Source organism: Larus michahellis, chromosome 1 (genome assembly GCF_964199755.1).
Source record: "Larus michahellis chromosome 1, bLarMic1.1, whole genome shotgun sequence".
NCBI classification, from domain to species: domain Eukaryota; kingdom Metazoa; phylum Chordata; class Aves; order Charadriiformes; family Laridae; genus Larus; species Larus michahellis.
The window spans coordinates 169,828,149-169,847,111 of NC_133896.1; positions in this window are offsets into that span (position 1 = coordinate 169,828,149).

An 18,963-nucleotide genomic window follows, 5' to 3' on the forward strand; every position below is an offset into this window, starting at 1 on the left:
GTTTTTTCCCACTTCTTAAATATGTTATCACAGAGATGCTACCACCATCACTGATTGGCTCAGCCTTGGCCAGCAGTGATCCATTTTGGAGCTGTCTGGCACTGACTCTATGAGACATGGGGAAAGCTTCTGGCATCTTCTCACAGAAGCCACCCCTGTACCCCCTTGCTATCAAAACCTTGCCATGCAAACACAATACAATATGTAAAAAAAGCTATCTATGAAATGCAAAGGTGCAATTGGACAAGTATATTTTTTTAGCCTGTAACACACTTCTGCAAGACCCAGTTCTACCTGCTCTGGAAATACCTGAGCAAGAACTCTAATAAAGTCTAATGAAATAGGCTTTTATTTCCAGCAGTCCCCTTTCTGCACTTTGACAAAAATGTCCTTTATTTTAGGGGTTGTTTAGTCAACAGAAGATTGCTTTTTCTGTATCATGAAGTGCCTGCAATAATTCTCCAAACTTCTCAGCTGAGCTGGGTGTGTGAATTCACTTACTGTTGCTAGAGAAAAACAGACAGTTTTTAAATGTAGTTCATCTCATCCTAAAATACATCAGATAAGGTGATCACACACTATTTCCCAATGGAGAGAAACCATTCCTCTTTATATTAACCCCAAAGGGAACCAAGGTGGATCATATCACAAAGCCTACATATACACTGAAGACACTTAAATTTTACTAAGATAAGTCCTATCCAAAGAATAGGAAATCCAAGAAAATTCCTCATTTTCTTATTTTTTTTTTTGCTGGAGATGGTCAGGATTATGATTGAGGACACTGCTGCTTCGTAACACTTCCACATTCTCCATATTGTAGCTCTGATATTGACCCTTCCTCAGTCTTTTTGCCTTTTTGTTGGCAAAAGTTTTAGTTCATCGTGCTTTAGCCATATACTTTCACTCCTTATATAATCCCATTGAAGGATAATATAAAGAACAGATTCTCTGTTCTTCAGTGAATTCCCAAAAAGAGAGAAAAATTTACATGTGCTGTTTCTTCTTGTTCTATGTAATATTTACAGTGAAGTTCAATGTGTTATCATTTGTTTAAAATGTAAAACATTTTTCTCTATCATAACAGTATAAATAAATATTCTCCTTTGTTTATGAACATGAAAAACTTAAGGAAATATCTTATATTTATGATTCTAATCTTTGTTTAGCTAATTTATTTATTTATTATTTTGCAAAGAATATCCATCTGGTTTGATGATGTATTTTTATTTTGTGGCAGAAGGTATGTCTTTAAAAGAAGAAAAAAAACTAAACACACAAAACTTTTATGTCCTTAGTTCTCCACAAGTCTATCTTTCCAAGTGACTATTATTTGAAAAAGAACAACTTTCAACCTAATACATAGCTTCTTAAGATTATGTCTTTTGGCCTACTGACTTATAAAATTAGTTTGATTTGTGAGAGAAAAACATGATCTCAACCTTAATGAATGGAATCCCATTCTTTCAGGGATTATGGTTTGTAAAATGAACCAGTACACTGAATAATGTATTTAGACTAAGACAATATAAAGTACCAGTATGGTTAGCAACTTGTATAAAATAACATAATGGAAATTAATAGAAACTATTTTATAAATAACTAAATAACAAAAGTCAAACACAGAACAGTTTTTATTCCATTCTTCAGCTTTAGTAGTACCTTACTTGATTCTAGTTATTTGAATGTGTTCTGTGGAGGAAGGTAAAATACCTACTCTATTTATCAGCATTTGGACCTGTATTTAAAGTATGTACTAAGTTTTATTTTAACATATATAGAGAATGTTTTGTTTATGGTTTGCCAATATTATTTGCATTCGTGCATCTTACGTTGACATGTTATTGCATGGTTTCTTTATTTCAGGGATACCATAAAGTATCTGGGCTGTCCTTTCATTGAATTCTGAAATCTTTGTATAATGTTATTCTGATCTGCTTTCTTAAACATTTGGCATGGAGGTAGTGATTTATTATTCTTAAGATGGTTTACTAAGGAACCTCCTACAACAAATTTCTCACTTTTAACATCTACTAAATGGAACTCAACCTGGTGCCAATGACAAAGCTTTTCCACTTTTGAAGGATTGTTTAAATAAAAACCAAACAAAAACCTGACACTCCTAAAAGACATATCTGTGTGGAAAGTATTGTAGGGGTATTTACTCTCATTTGTATTTGTATATAATTTCAATCAGAGAATTGGCATAAGTGATATTAGCAGAAGTACTTTGAACAGAAATTGATATGTCCATCATCAAGTAGGTAATCCAAACAAATTATCTCAACCATGCAGTTATTCCACTAAAAGTATGTGAATTATCTGAGGCCAAATCTTTACAGGCAGAAGAAAACCCCTAGACACAGTTGCCAAGAGATCTTAAGCATTGGAAGGGTGTTGTGGGCTAACCCCAATAGACAGCTAAGGCTGCTCAGTCACTGCCCCACAGTGGGATGGGGAGAGATCTGGAAAGGTAGAAGTGATAGTACCGCATTCTTTCTTTAGACATTGTGAGATGAAAAATTCTGACACACTGATTTTTCAGCTACGTTAATAACATACAATGGACTATTATTTTTTTTTTGGTATTTAACAGGAGGGACAGTGCCTGAAGTGTATAGTGGGAGCAAAATTCCTTCCTCATTGGAATGTGATGTGTTTTAAATAATAATAATAACAGCTATGGATGGGAAAAATATATGCTATAGAGTAAGTGAAACCCAGCTGCTTTTTGCAAAAAAACCCAACACAACAAACCACCACCAACAACAAAGTTGATACAGCAATTGTGGCCCAAAACTAAACTTCTCCATTAATAAAAAAAAAAAAAGGTGATAGAATTTTGTAATAAAAAAAGAATGCATCAATAAATTTGTGTAGTGCCAAAGATAACATGTTTTCATATAACCTTATTTTGAAGAATAGCTGTGAAAAATTAAGAACAATATGCATAAGACTATAAAAAAAGATTGCTGTTGTAAAAAGAGATAATTCCTGAGAATAAGGAAAATAAAATCCCTGAGGTAGAAATTGAAATAATTTAGAATTCTAATTAATCTCTACAGATCAGTAGGGTCAAGATTCTTGATTAATAGTAGACTCAAGAAATTTTAGGATCATAGAAAAAAATAATCTTTGCTAAGTAAGATAACAGCCCCTCATTGTTGCCATGGCAAACACTGGTGATCATCATATAATCTTCTGTATTCTCACCAGCTAGGTAGAGTACTGCTTTCAGGACCTGCATCTAAGGCTTTTCTTTGCCCGAGACTGCTGCCTGGTACCTTGAGATAGTGTCGTTGCAAGAGATACAGCTGATAAAGGCTAAAACCAGGAGTGAATTATTTTCTATCCCCAGCCATCAAGCTGAACAACTGTTTAGCCAGGAAGTGGTTTAGCTGAGAAAAAGAAAGATTTGTCTGTAGTTTAGTGCTATATTAGGACAAGACAGTCTCAGATTCTTGTCTCTACACACATTTGTCCTTTCATTTAAGTCACAGGAAAACTACATAAACAACATTTTATGTAGTGACCAGAACTCTGTGCTGTGCCTTTTACAGGGCTAAGGCAAAATGTTAACTAGTCTGATTTTAACCTAAATGCTGAAAGAACTTTTTTTATCCTAATATGAAAACTAATTTAAATAAACAGGTATACCCACGTAAAAAAAAATAAATCAATACAGACTAGACAAAATTCTGCTAATATTGTTCAGTTTGCATGTAAAGCAGTATAGTGGAAATATTTTTTTTTTTTTTTTTCTGTTTCTACAGTGTGAATAGTGCTACTTGGTAAACAGAAGTTTTGATTATGAATTAAATGTAGGTTGAATCTGAAGAAAAATATTATTAAAAATTATTTTATCTTTTCTAGATTATTTTAGGAACGATTGGGAGATTCTTCTTTCTACCTATACTTTACGTAATTATTTATATCAGGGAAAATCAGTGCAAACTACTGCAGTAAATATGCCTGATGCCATTTGGCAACCATGAATCCTGCTTTCATAGTGATAGAGTTCCAAAACTGATCCTGCATCACCAGTGTTTCTTGTAGATTGAAGTCTACCCTGGTAGATTGAAATCTCATAGATCTGAGAATGTTTTTAAGCCACTGAAACAACTGTGTTTTAAACTATCTAACCTCTATACTCACTATACTTTTCATATATAAAGTAATGTCTGTTACATTCTTTATAAATTTAATATTTTGAAGGAATGTGTTAGCCTATGGTTCTTATTTCCATCTGTGTTTTTATCCTTGAATTAAGCTCAGGGACTTCACAGTAATGTCTAATTTCTCTGTATTTGTTGGTTTTTGGGGTTTTTTTGAATGGTGATACTAAAATGATGCATTTCAATAGTTAAAATGTGAAGCACAGAAGATCGAGGTTATGCATGATTGTATCTTTTTTCTTCTCAATTATCTTCATCAGAAATAATATTTGAAAAATAGGTCTATATGACAATTATACCATTAATTTGTTGATCATGACTAAGGTCCAAATTGTAAAAAGTAATGAATAGGCAGCTTTTTTTAATACAGACATCCATTTTTGACATTGTAACTGACTGAAATAGCAAAGGTTTTAAATTATACATTTAATACCTGGAAGCCATTCAAATACATAAAACTCTCAAGTGTTTAGGGGTTTGTATGATTCACATTAATTTTATTGACATGTGGGACTCCTCAGTGTGAAGATGTAATCTGGTTTATAGTATATAAATTTGCCGAATCAGTAACTTTTTACTGCTATACAATACAGCAGTTTAAAATAAGTCATAAAATCTAATTCTTTACTTGTGTTGAGGTGCTGAGTAAATTAAATAACACTATCCCAAAGAAAGTATCAGGATGACTTTTTTCTCAGAAAAAACTCCAGTGTGCAATTTTACTTAGACAAACCTACTCTTCTGCAGTGAAGAGCCTTGTAAATTCTTTGGGACCAAAATGTGTAAAGACTTTGGATTTCCATTGAAGGGTCCTGGGAAACAGGCTGCTATTTGTCTTCTTGGATAGTCCATCCTGTAGTGAAATTGTCAAGATGTAGGATAAAATAAAGTATTACTTATGACAGGAACATGGGATTTTTTCCCCCTTTTTCCCAGTGTAGGAAAGTAACCCACAGGATTTATAGGTCCTATTAAAATAAATCAATTAAATGATGCAGTAAGAGACTACAGCATCTCCTAGATGTTGCAGTCCTTGACCACCCATATCTCCCTTTAATTTTCAATGAGATTTATAGTATGTAAAGAATTCAAGTCGATCAGTTGATCAATACCATCACCAGTTATATAACCCAGAAAATGTACACCAAAGGACATGAAAATCTGAACTGGGAGAGTAATTCCTAATACTTTGTTGATCAAGTCTTTCACAAAAGTTAAAGAACTTAGCGTGCAGACATTTAATCTGAGAAAACAGATCAAATTCAAATAGTAGCCTGAAATTACTCCTGAACAATTCATTGAGGATGATTTAAATTTGCAACACTGCAAAAACTGAATAGTGCAGCCTATGTTCTTTGATTTCCTAACTCAGCTAACCAATTGGAAACAGTTCAATTGTGGTCTAAAAATCCTATTTACTGTGTTTGTATGCAGTTGTACAAACTCTTCCAGTCAGTCTTTATTTACCCAGGATCAACATTTACAGTCCATTTTTGTGGACTGTATTGCTAGTGAAGTTCCTTTGCTGGAATATTCAAAGCAAGTGAAACAAAAAATGTTGCAAACATGGTTAGAATTTATTAATTTATTTTGTAAATGCACAATTTCACTAGTTCCATTTGTAGTTCTTCTTACTGGACTTACTTTACTTTATATGGTCACATACTATATATATAAAATCATTCAACTGTCTTTAGGCAACATAATAGCCTCCTCTGAAATAAAATAAAATCCTAGTATAATTATAAATAAGTATTCTCACAAATCCTTTTGTTTTAATGGAGACTATCAGACATTTTCACGTGCCAGAGAGGATGTCAGCTAATTTCTCTATTTTTTAATTACATCCTCCATTTTGGGCTAGTGCCTAATCAGACCCCTTTGTGCTCTCTTTTCAGAATTAGCACATGGCAAACACTGATTGCTTCAGAGTCACCTGTGTCTACCTTTTACTTCCTCTCAGATTTTATGAAAGAGTCCATATTTCAATGCCATCTGTGAAATCAAGACATATCCACATCTTTAATCTTACTGTTTTTCTAGTATTTTGTAGTATTTTGACATGTTTAGCACTAAAATTAAATATATCTGTTATTAACATTGTGTATATTTAGAAATTCTAGAATGAAGAACTATGTGTGAGATTGATGGGGGAGGAGGAAGAAAAGAAATTTTAGCCTTCACATCAGCCCTCATATCCAGCTTTCCTGCTGCAGTATTGATGCTACTCATGGTCTCAGAACAGCAACTCAGCTGTTAACTCATGCCTTGATTTTATGAGTGCAGTTCAATTACTTAAATATTTGAAGGACTCTAGAGTATCTGAGACAACTACATGTAACCTGCACTTATGAGACCTGATTTGTAGGAGACCCTTGCCTTTCTAGACAGGAAGGACTGTCCCTCAAGCGCAGGTGTCTGTTGTAAGGCAAATGAAACACTGTTCATGTAAGAGATGTTTCATGTGTCTGAAAGTCAGGGACAAGAAGGAAATGGAGAGGAAATTCCTCTTCCTAGTAAAAAAAAAATCCTGGGTTGGTGGGCTGCTGCTATTTCAATGTTTTCACAGAAAGGGGGAGACAGCCTGCCAGGTGAAGTGATGTGAAGTAAGGGAGTCTCAGCTGTCTTCCCACTCCCTATTCACATCAGAGATGCCTCTTCCTTCACTTGAAAGTTGAAGTAAAAATGTCCTTGGTTTTATAATGAAACAGAGAATGAAATAGGTCTCCAAACAAATTTCTGTTCTATTTTGTTGTACCAGCTACTGAAAGTGCATGAACATGGTTTTGTCACCATGAAACTATTTTGCAGCTTTAGTGGAGTTAATAACGCAAAATTAGATTTGCAGCATTGAGCAATGAGGGTGCCTACCAGAGTCGCAAGACATTGCTCAGTGGTCTATACCTTATACCTCTTTTCCCACTGAAGAATGCTGTAATAGTGGTTTGAGGAGAGAAAAGTTCCACGTAAGATCCCTTTACAAATCCCTCATTAGCCAGGCTATTGGGCTGTCCTCCTGGAAGAACTCGGAGGCTCTCTTCCATTATGCAAATCTCAGAGGATTTTTACAGAAATTAGTCTGCATGAAGACTTAGTTTCCAGGTTGTCTTTGAACAGTTTTTTCTCAATCTTTTGGCTATATTGCAGCTGTGCTATCAGCAGCTGCCTAACCAGGCCTTACCAGAGAATTGTACAGTATATTTTCTATGGAATTCCAATGGGACCGATCTATTAAAAAATCCCAAATAAATGTTATATCACCATAGTGCCTATAGACAGTAGCACAAAGACTGGAGCCCAAGAAAGAGCAGAGCAGATTGTAACATAGGGAACAAATCAGTAGATATATTATAGGATTTATGTTATTAAGTACTGTAACTTGTTACACAATCTAAAATCAACAATGTAAAGCTTCTGCCTCAAGCAATTGCTAGAAGAAAAGATTAAAAGAAAGAGAATCAGAGAATATTAGTGCAAATCCTGGAATAATATTATTATGAATCAGGCTGTGGATATTCATTTTGGTACACACTGTAATTATAGTTTAGTGACTTAGTGAGTTTGTAAACATAATTTAATGATTGTAAATATAATTTTGTAATGTAGATAAATTGAGTAATTTATCCAGTATAAAATGTGCAATGGTACTGGATTATAATATTGAGACTTAAAAGAAACAGGAAAGAAGAACCTGCTGTATTAATGAATCCCAAATATTCAACTGTGAAAAAGTGGAGACTGGAAAAACAGCACATCTGTTGGACCTCTTTGATCATCAGAAGTTGCCAAAAAGAAAGGCATTTTAACACAGCTATGTGTGAATTTACAGTTGTGTTTAAAATGCTTCTCTCATGGTGTTTTTGTCTTTTTGTTATGATACAATCCAGATCCAAAAAAATACCCAGCCATATAAAAATTTAGCAAAGTTATAAGAAAAAAATGCTGTTTAAATGAATGGATGTTCTGAGCAATGCAAGCAAATAAACAAACAAGGAAAGAGAATGATCCTAAGGAAGAGCAAAGATCTAAAGTTTGGAAGGAATTCATATTTTCTAAAAGGGATATAATCCCCTATCATCAGGCTTCCTTTAAGAAAGATTAATTCAATGGCATTACTCAGTGCAAGGGACAAGGTAGGTAAAATTAAATAAAAATATTATTGCTCTTTCTTCCCTTCACCTACTGAACTTAACAAAGGCAATAATATTTAATTTACAAAGTTCAGTCCAACTCACCTTTGCTATTGGATGGTATTTATAGTCTCTCTCCATGACTCCCGTGCCTGTACAAATGTCACTGATTCCTCAGGGTTGTAGAGTGGTTAAGACCACGCACTAAATTTTATTGAAATCCATGCTGGGTAGGAAACAACAGCTTGAATAGCCACAATTTACAATCTCACTTTCATAACAGCTAAGCCTTCAGTAATGTCAGTTTAAGGTGGTGTATGTCTTGAAACAGAAGTCTCTCAAGATTGTTTGACCTGCTATAGCTCAGTGATTAAAAAATCAGTGAGGGCCCATCATACTCTTTTCAAACAGGAGAGCCACAGAAGTACAGATGGCAACATGGGCCAACCTCTTAACAGGCCTAAGCTGGCATAGCTCCACTTTGCATCTGCACTACTCATGGTAAAGGCTGTCTATACACTAGTGATTTTCAACAGAGATTTATTAATGTCATAATAGTAAGTTAACCAGTTTGTCAGCTATACTTTTTCTAATTTAAAACCATCATAAATTGAAATTGCTGATGTTGATTAGTTTAAAAAAGCTGAGACACATACCTTTGAACCAAGTCTGGTATTTGTAAAAACGCAATCTGAATGTACAGAACTGTGAACCAGATTTTTAAAGATAACTATCTAACCTACTGTCTTACTGTCTCTTAATGTCACTGAGAGATTGGCATCTGCTTATTTTTTAAATACCTCCTCTCTTCTGTGCATTTATCTATAAAAGAGTGCATAAAATACAAACATGGGAATGTTACCTCTGAAAATGAGGGTAGGCTTGAACTCCAATAAGGTGCTTAATTGTGAGAAATAATGGGTTCTGTCTTATGAAATTTGTTTTCCCTTTTATTCATACACCTTAATAGCTTTTTTATATATATATATATATATATATAAAAATGAGGAAGCCCAGATGTTCTAATAAATATTTTAACAAGGTAAAATAACTTTATTTTGCAGTAATTTGATCACAGAATTGTTTTTTGGTTTTTTATTTATTATTTTCAAAATGTAACATTTAAAAATACCATATTCAAACATTTAAGTGTTTAAGCCATGCAAGATATGGCAATAGGTATACATGATGTTTCAAGTACACTAGACCACAATGTAAGCAATTATTCTGATATATTGTGTAGTTTTGAAGTTGATCATAGCCTCTCTGTGGATCTAATAAGGGTTCAATTAAGCTTTATAATCAGGACTTTTTTTTGATAAAGCTTGTAGTATGAATTGAATAGCATGATATTTTGGAAAGAATATGCATAATTTTATTTTAATTTAATAATTTTCTTTATTAGGGGAATATTAATCACAAGTGCATTGGCAGCCAGAAACTTCTGTTCTGTGCTATTATGTGAATTTCTTGAATTCATGTGGCATCAGTTAATACATGCCATGTTAGTAACAGCTTTAAATAAAGGATGTGACTATTATGGCTGACACCTACTTACATAGAGCACCTAAAGGGAGGTCAGGTAGGTATGCCTTTACTACTGCAATGTCACAAAGCTATTCTACATTCTTGGTCAGTCATAGTACCCTGTAAGAATGAGATTGTTTACATCTTAATTTGGGTTTTAGAAGGAATTCAGAAATCCATGCTTCATTTTCACTCAATAGAAAAAGATATGTTTTTCCACTGAGAGATTTCTAAGATCACTCAGGAAGTTAAGTAACAGGAATTTTCCTTTCCACTGATTATAAAGGAAACACATATGTGTTGCTATTGTATTTTCAGAAAGTAGAAGAATTAACGTAAATGAATCCACCATCTGTGCTAATTTCTGTTTGGAATAACATTTTAGTTTCAAAGGGAAAAAAAATCTTATTAACCTTATCTTCATCTTAAAAACTTTAAAAAAAAAATGTCAAGAAAAGCATTCGTGGCATATTTATACTACTGTTAGAGAGTCAGAGAATGCTTAAATACTAGACTCTCAATCAGCTCTAATGTTTCTTTTCTCACTCTCTGCCTCTGTATTAGACTTCTCCAAGCATCTTTTTGAAAGTCCAAGTTTGTTTTAATATGGTTACAAGAATAGTTTTGTTCAAGGGTTGCTCCAAGAAGATAGTTATTAATATGTTTACACCAACTTTAGTTTCCTCTACCGTCTGCGGTTCTCTCCACTCTTCTGGCAGGTTTTGCACCCTCAAACATTCCCACATGCTCTCATGCTACATCTCAGGGCATACAGTGTAGATGCTCAGTTTTGTCCTCTAAGAATCGTTCTCCTGAGCTGTTACACCACTGCATGCTATTCCAGGCACTTTGAACTACATAAAAAGAGAGACAAAGAAATAATTATACTTGGGGTATGAGGGTCACCAGAAGGGCCCCAGAGGAGATCAAGACCCAAGAAAGTTGCTTGGCTGTAATTCAAAAGGAAATTAAAATAGTTGTTTTCAAATTTTTACACTCTCTATCAAGTGATGAAATGTAAACGGTTTACTGTTTTCTTTGGTGTCCCCAAAAAAATGTTACTCTTTTGATAATAAAATAGAAAGGGGAGCAGAACATGTCATTGTTTTAAAATATTCAAGCAGTTAATGAAGGAATAAAGGTAAGATTAGAGTAGTACTCACTGGATTACAAAATGTTAGAGATACAGGGACCTTCCCCTTTTAACCTGGACACCATTTAAGCCTATTTTAATCTCAAACAAAGCCTACAAACCTTAGCTTGTAGGTTTTAGCTCCAGTGTATATAATAGGCAAAAATACGTAGTACATTTATATAGTATAGTGTGTGTAAGCACTGTTTATGTACTCTCTTTCTAGATAGACAGAATATAACTGGCAATAGTGAGGTAGAAACCTTAACACATTTGACAGAAGTTCCCTCCTACATCCTCACATTCACACTTGAAAACAGGGCTGGGAATAGCTCTGACAGTACATTGGAATTACATTACCTTGCAATTTCAAGACAGAGCTGGCTGCTAATAGCTACAGTTAGTTCTGGCTGCATCCGTCTTCTTCTTGACATCCTGCTCATTCCTGTGTGTAACAGGAAATGAAAAAAAAAAAGTGGACGCAGTCTGGAGGCAAAGTAATTTCTCTATGCCAGCTCTAGCAACTATTGTAACTGTGCAGAAGACTCGATAGAGACCTTTTTTGAACAGAGTGTGTTTAAATGCTTGCTTTGGAGGGAATTTATGAGACAGAGTCATATGTCATTTTCTGTAGGATCCTCCTGAGTACCTGATGACCTGTGGAAAGGAATGGAAGAAATTTGGTAAGAAAATAGATATACCAAGACCTTATTTAAATTCTTTTCCTTGCTCAGCCTTCATATGTGAAGTTTTGTGATCCAGCTGTCACACAAAACCACCTCTCTAGACCATTATTCCCAATAAAGTTCATCCTATATAGTTGTTTCTGTATGCAAACTTGCAGTTACAGAACAGGCTTGCCTGCACAAATGGATCTTGATTTCTGTTGAGAAGCCTTTTAATCTGGCATATCCCATTGTTGTGCAGGTGTTCATGAGGTCTGCATGGGGATGTTGCCTAAAGAAAACTTTCCTTTAGGAGAATTCAAGAACCAGTTCAGATGTGATGTAATACTGCTTCTCTTCCTTGTTAAAAAAGTAGGGATTTGAAGAAGTGCAGAAGCAATACTACTCTCAAAACAGATTGAAGTAGAGCTGGGCATTGCCTAAAGGCAAAACTTGTACTCTGAAGATTTGAGGACACCTATAGTTGTGACAGATAATAATTACATTGGAAGACTGAATTTCTGCTAGGTTTGAAAACGAACCGAAGAGTTTGAGAAAGGACCAGAGGCTACTAGGCATGTATACATGAAAAATTAAAATGAACACCATTTGAGAGGAAAGAATGAACTACTATGAACTACAGAATCACACAATCACAGAACAGTTGATGTTGGAAGGGTCGTCTGGAGGTCAGCTGGTCCATCCCCCCAAGCAGGGTCACCTACAGCCAGTTGCCCAGGACCATGTCCATATGGCTTTTGGATATCTCCAAGAAGGGAGACTCCACAACCTGTCTGGGCAACCCACACCAGTGCTCAGTCACCCTCACAGTGAAAAAGTGTTTCCTGATGTTCAGAGGGAATCTTCTGTGTCTCAATTTTTTCTCATTGCCTCTGATCCTGTCACTGGGCAGAGAATCACAGGATCACAGAGTCACAGGGGTTGGAAGGGACTTATGGAGACCACCTAGTCCAACATCCCTGCCAAAGCAGGTTCGAAAAATAGCCTGGCTCCATCTTTGGGAGCGGTAGTGTTTAATATCTTCATCAATGACATAGACAGTAGGATCAAGTGCACCCTCAGGAAACATGCAGTTGACACCAAGCTGAGTGGTACGGTTGACACGTCGGAGGGTTGGTATGCCATTCAGAGGGACCTGGATAAGCTCCAGAAGTGGGACCATGTGAACCTCGTGAGGTTCAACAAGGCCAAGTACAGGGTCCTGCACCTGGGCCAGGGCAACCCCTTGTATGAATACAGGCTGGGGGATGAAGGGATTGAGAGAAGCCCTGCGAAGAAGAACTTGGGGGTACTGGTGAATGAAAAGCTGGACATGACCTGACAATGTGCGCTCGCAGCCCAGAAGGCCAACCATATCCTGGGCTGCATCAAAAGAAGCGTGGCCAGCAGGTCGAAGGATGCCATTCTGGCCCTCTACTCTGCTCTGGTGAGACCCCACCTGGAGTATTGCATCCAGCTCTGCAGCCCTCAGCACAGAAAAGACATGGACCTGTTGGAGCAGGTCCAGAGGAGGGCCACAAAAATGATCAGAGGGATGGAACACCTCTCGTATGAGGTTAGTCTGAGAGAGTTGAGGTCATTTAGCCTGGAGAAGAGGAGGCTCTGGGGACACCTTATTGCAGCCTTTCAATACATAAAAGCAGCTTATAAGAAAGATGTGGACGGACTTTTTACCAGGGCCTGTTGCAATAGGACAAGGGGTAATGGTTTTAAAGTAAAAGAGGGTAGATTCAGACTAGATACAAAGAATAATTTTGTTTTATGATGAGGGTGGTGAAATGCTGGAACAGGTTGCTCAGAGAGATGGTAGATGCCCCATCTCTGGAAACATTCCAGGTCAGGTTGGACAGGGCTCTGGGCAACCTGACATAGTTGAAGGTGTCCCTGGTCATTGCAGGGGCGTTGGACTAGGTAACCTTTATAGGTCCCTTCCAATCCAAACTATTCTATGAAACTATGACCTTCTTTGTACCCTCCCTTCAGGTGTTTATATATGTTGATGAGATCCCTCTGAGCTTTCTCTAGGCTCAATAGTCTCAGGTCCCTCAGACGTTTCTCACAGGAGAGATGCTCCATTCCCTTTATCATCTTTGCGGCCCTTCATCATCTTTGCGGCCCTTCATTTGACTCACTCCGGTATATCCATATATCTCTTGTACTGAGGAGCCCAGACCTGGACACAGTACTCCAGGTGCGGCCTTGCCAATAGGTAGTTGCTTAATAGACTCAAGGTAATAGTTTCATGTTTATAACAGAGATTTAGGGGTTGAATTAGCATCAAAAAAAAAAAAAAAAGAAAAAGGGAAAATGAAAAGAAGACTTGGATTGATACAACTCTGCTAGTGGCATATAAGATCTCTGGAAAAACCTCTTGCAGTATGTGCAGTGTTCCTGGTCTTAAACATCTGAAAGAGGGATATTTGCTGAGAAAAATATTATGAATTAATAGATGGGGAGGAAAGAAAAGCACATAAGGAATAGACTGGGGATGGGAACTTAAAAGCATGAAAGAATACACAGAGAAACCAACCTAAGCAGCCCCATGATCCTCAGCTGTTAAAGGTTGAGTGCTACTTCCCTAAATGAAACTCAAGAATTATCTCCTTTGAATGGCCTCACTTATCAGCAATTTCAGTTAGCACAAAAAGTCTGTAACCTCATCAGAATGTGATACTGTTATTAATGGACAAATATAGTACTCCAGATGATTAATTTTTCAAATACCCTCTACTTTTCACAAAGGCAAAACAGTAATGTGACATTCACAGATGCAGATCAGCTGACTAGCTTATTGGCCTACTATTTAGAAGTGAGATCAAATGATTATTTTCAAAGTATTGCACTTGCGACTAAGTGGTGGGTCTATTAAAATACCTTGAGTTCTTGAATACTGTGCTGATTTGTGGATTCTCAGGGAGAATCCAAGAGAAAAGAGAGTAAAAGATGCAAATTATTTATTTTCTTGCTCTTCTACATTTTGAAACATTAACTCATCACACATATGTAAATATTCATCAGACATTTGATTTTGCATATCACTATTTATGTTTTCAGTGTCTGTGAGTACTGCTAAAGATATTTTGACAGGAGGCAGCTATTCATTTCTAATATATATTTTTGCATGTTATACTCAGCATTTAAGTAATTTTGCAAAGAACTGTAATAGGGGAACAAATAAATTATTAAAGCTAAATTCAGAAGTTCTCATTCAGGCAAAGTTTCACGAGAATTAGCAGTTTTGCCTAACTCCCTGCCCCCGAATTGTGAGAGCATGTGACCTTTTCTCTCTTTTCTTTCCAAACAGTACTTGTGCAACAAATATTCCCATTAAATTCAGAAAACATTTTATCTCTACTTAAAAAAAAAAAATCTGAACAACAAATCAGACGGGATGTACTTGAAAGTCTAGAGCAGCTGAGCAACATGATGTAAAGCTGTCATTTCCTATACTTCTACCATTCACATTTCAAGTGATCGGTGAAGTAGTGTCAGTATGCTGAGGCAACTGTTCTAAGCAAATGACATTGATTCAGCTTCAAGGATGACATGAAAACATCCAGATGGCATGCATGCTTTACATTATAAACATCAGATAAATTACAACTTAAAAATTCAGAAAGTGGCTACAGTAACTATTATATCAGTAAATGAGAAAAAATAGATTGGTAACGCGTTTTCAAAATAGAAGTATAGATATGCCTTGTTTGTCTGAGAGACAGTGACGTGTACCATAGGCTATAATTAAGATCTGAAACCTAATTAGAACCAGCTGAAATAATTATTGCCCCTTTCTGAATCTAATGTTGTTGAAATGAAATAAGAAGGAATTGGGAGACTTTGGATCATGTGTCATACAAATTTCCTGAAGAAGGATCCTTTGTAGACCATGACAGTAATGAATGAACTGAAAGTAATTTTGAAATAAATTCTCTGAGGAGGAATTTTCTTATGATCTACAATTCATGTTTGTAAAAGGGGAGTATTATCTTATGCTACCAACCCATCCAGTAATTACATTCAAAGGACACTGAAATTTTGTCATTTTGTGCAAAAGTCAAAACTCAGAAGTTCATTCATTTGCAAAACCTGACATTTTGTGGAAGGTGGTGGAAAAAAACTAAAAAATTGCTCATAAAGATACTGATGCTTAAGAATAATCTCCTATGGTAGGCAAAAAAAAAAAAAAAACCCTGATGGTAGCAACTTAGGAAATATTAGTCATAAACCACAAGTTTTGAGGTGCGAGAACTGTAAAGATGCAAAAAAGCTAATTAAGATATGTTTCAGTGTATATTGAGTATCAATGTACCACTGGAAGAAAGATAGTAATATTTTAAAACTAACTTTTGTTTATTGCATTCTGCAGCTAGTGAGAGTATAACCCATTTTTGGGCTGAACATCTTCTTAAGGCAAGATTATTCAGACTTAAATGGAACACTTAAAAATATTCTTCTGCAAATTCATTTTTATGCAATTGTCATTAAAATGATTAAGAGCTCTTTGTTTCCAAAGACTACTCAGTAATTAAAGTTTAGTTTAAATGCAGGAATAATGATTTATTACAGTAGAAAGACAGAAGAGCTTTTATAGTTAAACTTTCTATCAATCTTCTAAAATGGATCAATTTCCCACTTTTGACAAACATTTGATTAAGGAGATTGATGGAACTACTTTTAAGTATATAGATGATGTTGAAAAAAAAAATTATTTTCTCAGACATTCAACACATGCATTAGCAATATTTATCATGCACAGCATTAGGAAGACAGTTCAAGAAATGTTGCTCATTTTGTATGAGCAGATTAATAGTAAAAAAGTTGATGGGATCTTTTGTGTCCATGTGGAGGATAACCTAAAAGGATGTTCTGTCATAAGCGTTCTTACCCTTCCTGTTTCAATATATGAAAAATACTATGAAGACAAACTGTTGTGAGCAGAAAGATTTAAATAACCCTTGTTACAAAAAAACTAGAGAGTGTAGTAGTATTCAAAACTTGAACAACACCCCCCACCCCGAAATATACATGTATGCTAGATTCATATATCAAGCTTTGGAGCTGCTCAGCTGTTAATCATGAAGGGTGATCAGCCACTTAATGTTGAAAATAATCCAACAGTAATAATATTAATAATCACATGTTCAAACAACACATGGGAACATGTTGGAGTGATGGTCTTGTTTCCTTCTACAAGACAGGGAGTGAATCCGTCGTTGATATAGAGAGCAGTACAAATCTATGATATATGTTCCTTGGCTTCAGCCTAATATTGGGCAACTAAAACAGATGCTGAATAACTACTGTTTGAATATAATCCTCTTCTTCCTAATTTCCATCACAATTTGTCAAATCTGGCCAAAGAAAACAGATTACAAAAGTGTTCATAGCATCAAGGGCAAATATGGCATTCTTTGGAGCAACATTAGCTGATTCAAGTGAGTTGTTTAACCAAATTCATAATTTTTATTTTTTCTTAGTAGCATCACCAGGATTTTTCTGCCCTAGGGATTTGAAACTCCATTATATTAAGTGGCCAGATCAAGCTGTTTTACCAGGAGAAACAGATTTTCCTATCTGTGGCTACAATCCATGGATTTACCTATCATAAAACTGCAAGTAAGGATTATAAAACAGCATTCTTTAGCTGAAGAATGCAGGAATCTCGTGGTTGGAAGGAAGCCTGTTTTTTTTTTCACTCAGGGAAAGTGAATCATGCTAGTATTCCATAAAAACAGTATCTTCTCTTTAGAAGAATTAATGCATATGATTTTTCACCACAGTAGGAAAAAAGCTATATCATGGTAACAAATAAAAAAGAAAAGAAATCCAAATATTCATAAAGTGTATTAAATAATTGGAAACATTGAACAATAATAATTTATTCACTGCAAAGATAATGAATTTTACTGGCTATGTTTGAATACTGAAATTTCAGTGGTACCATGTAAGCTCTGTAGTGGAATTATAATACAATACAGGCAATTACCATTTGAGATAAATCATGCTAAACTGTCAGTAAAAAGAAACATAGTGATGCTATCTGCAGTATCTCATTTGCAAATTATTATGCAGTAACTACTCTCAGTAACACTGCCCAAGTTCCCAACCTTTCAGTGTTTCAATTTTATGCCCTTTTTCAGGATTTAACACCTCAATCGTCATACAGGCCCGAAATGTGATATGTATAATACATATACAAAACTTTATCTTAAAATTATATTCAAACCTATTTAATTGGGTTCTATTTAGTGAAAATGATAATGCTTAAAATCATATGCAACTTTTATTTAAAAAAAAATATAAACCAATAGAACAAAATAAATACTACTTCTAAGAGATTGTTTGTTTTCATTAGTATGATGACTCCCACAACTCCTCCCTACCCTTTACTCTCAAGACCGAGTTTTGATGGCCTGGACAGGTGTACTCTTCGCTGGGTAAAAAACTGGCTGGATGGCCGTGCCCAGAGAGTTTTGGTAAATGGAGTTAAATCCAGTTGGTGTCCAGTCACAAGTGGTGTCCCCCAGGGTTCGGTGCTGGGGCCGGTTCTCTTTAATGTCTTTATCAATGATCTGGATGAAGGGATCGAATGCACCCTCAGTAAGTTCGCAGATGACACTAAACGGGGCGGGCGTGTTGATCTGCTTGAGGGTAGGTTGGCTCTGCAGAGGGATCTGGACAGGCTAGACCAATGGGCTGAGACCAATGGTATGAGGTTCAACAAGGCCAAGTGCCGGGTCCTGCACTTGGGACACAACAACCCCATGCAGTGCTACAGGATTGGGGCAGAATGGCTTGAAAGCAGCTCGACAGAAAAGGACTTGGGAGTGTTAGTTGACAGCCGGCTGAATATGAGCCAGCAGTGTGCCCAGGTGGCCAAGAAGGCCAACAGCATCCTAGCCTGTATCAGGAATAGTGTGGTGAGCCAGACTAGGGAAGTGATCATCCCCCTGTACTCGGCACTGGTGAGGCCCCACCTCCAGTACTGCGTTCAGTTTTGGGCCCCTCGCTACAAGAGGGACATTGAGGTGTTGGAGCGTGTCCAGAGAAGGGCTACAAAGCTGGTGAGGGGCCTGGAGGACAAACCTTATGAAGAACGACTGAGGGAGCTGGGGTTGTTTAGCCTGGAGAAGAGGAGGCAGAGGGGAGACCTTATCACCCTCTACAACTACCTGAAAGGAGGTTGTAGAGAGATGGGGGCTGACCTCTTCTCCCTGGTGACAAGTGATAGGACGAGGGGAAACGGGTTCAAGTTACATCAGGGGAGGTTTAGATTAGATATTAGGAGACATTTTTTCACTGAAAGGGTTATT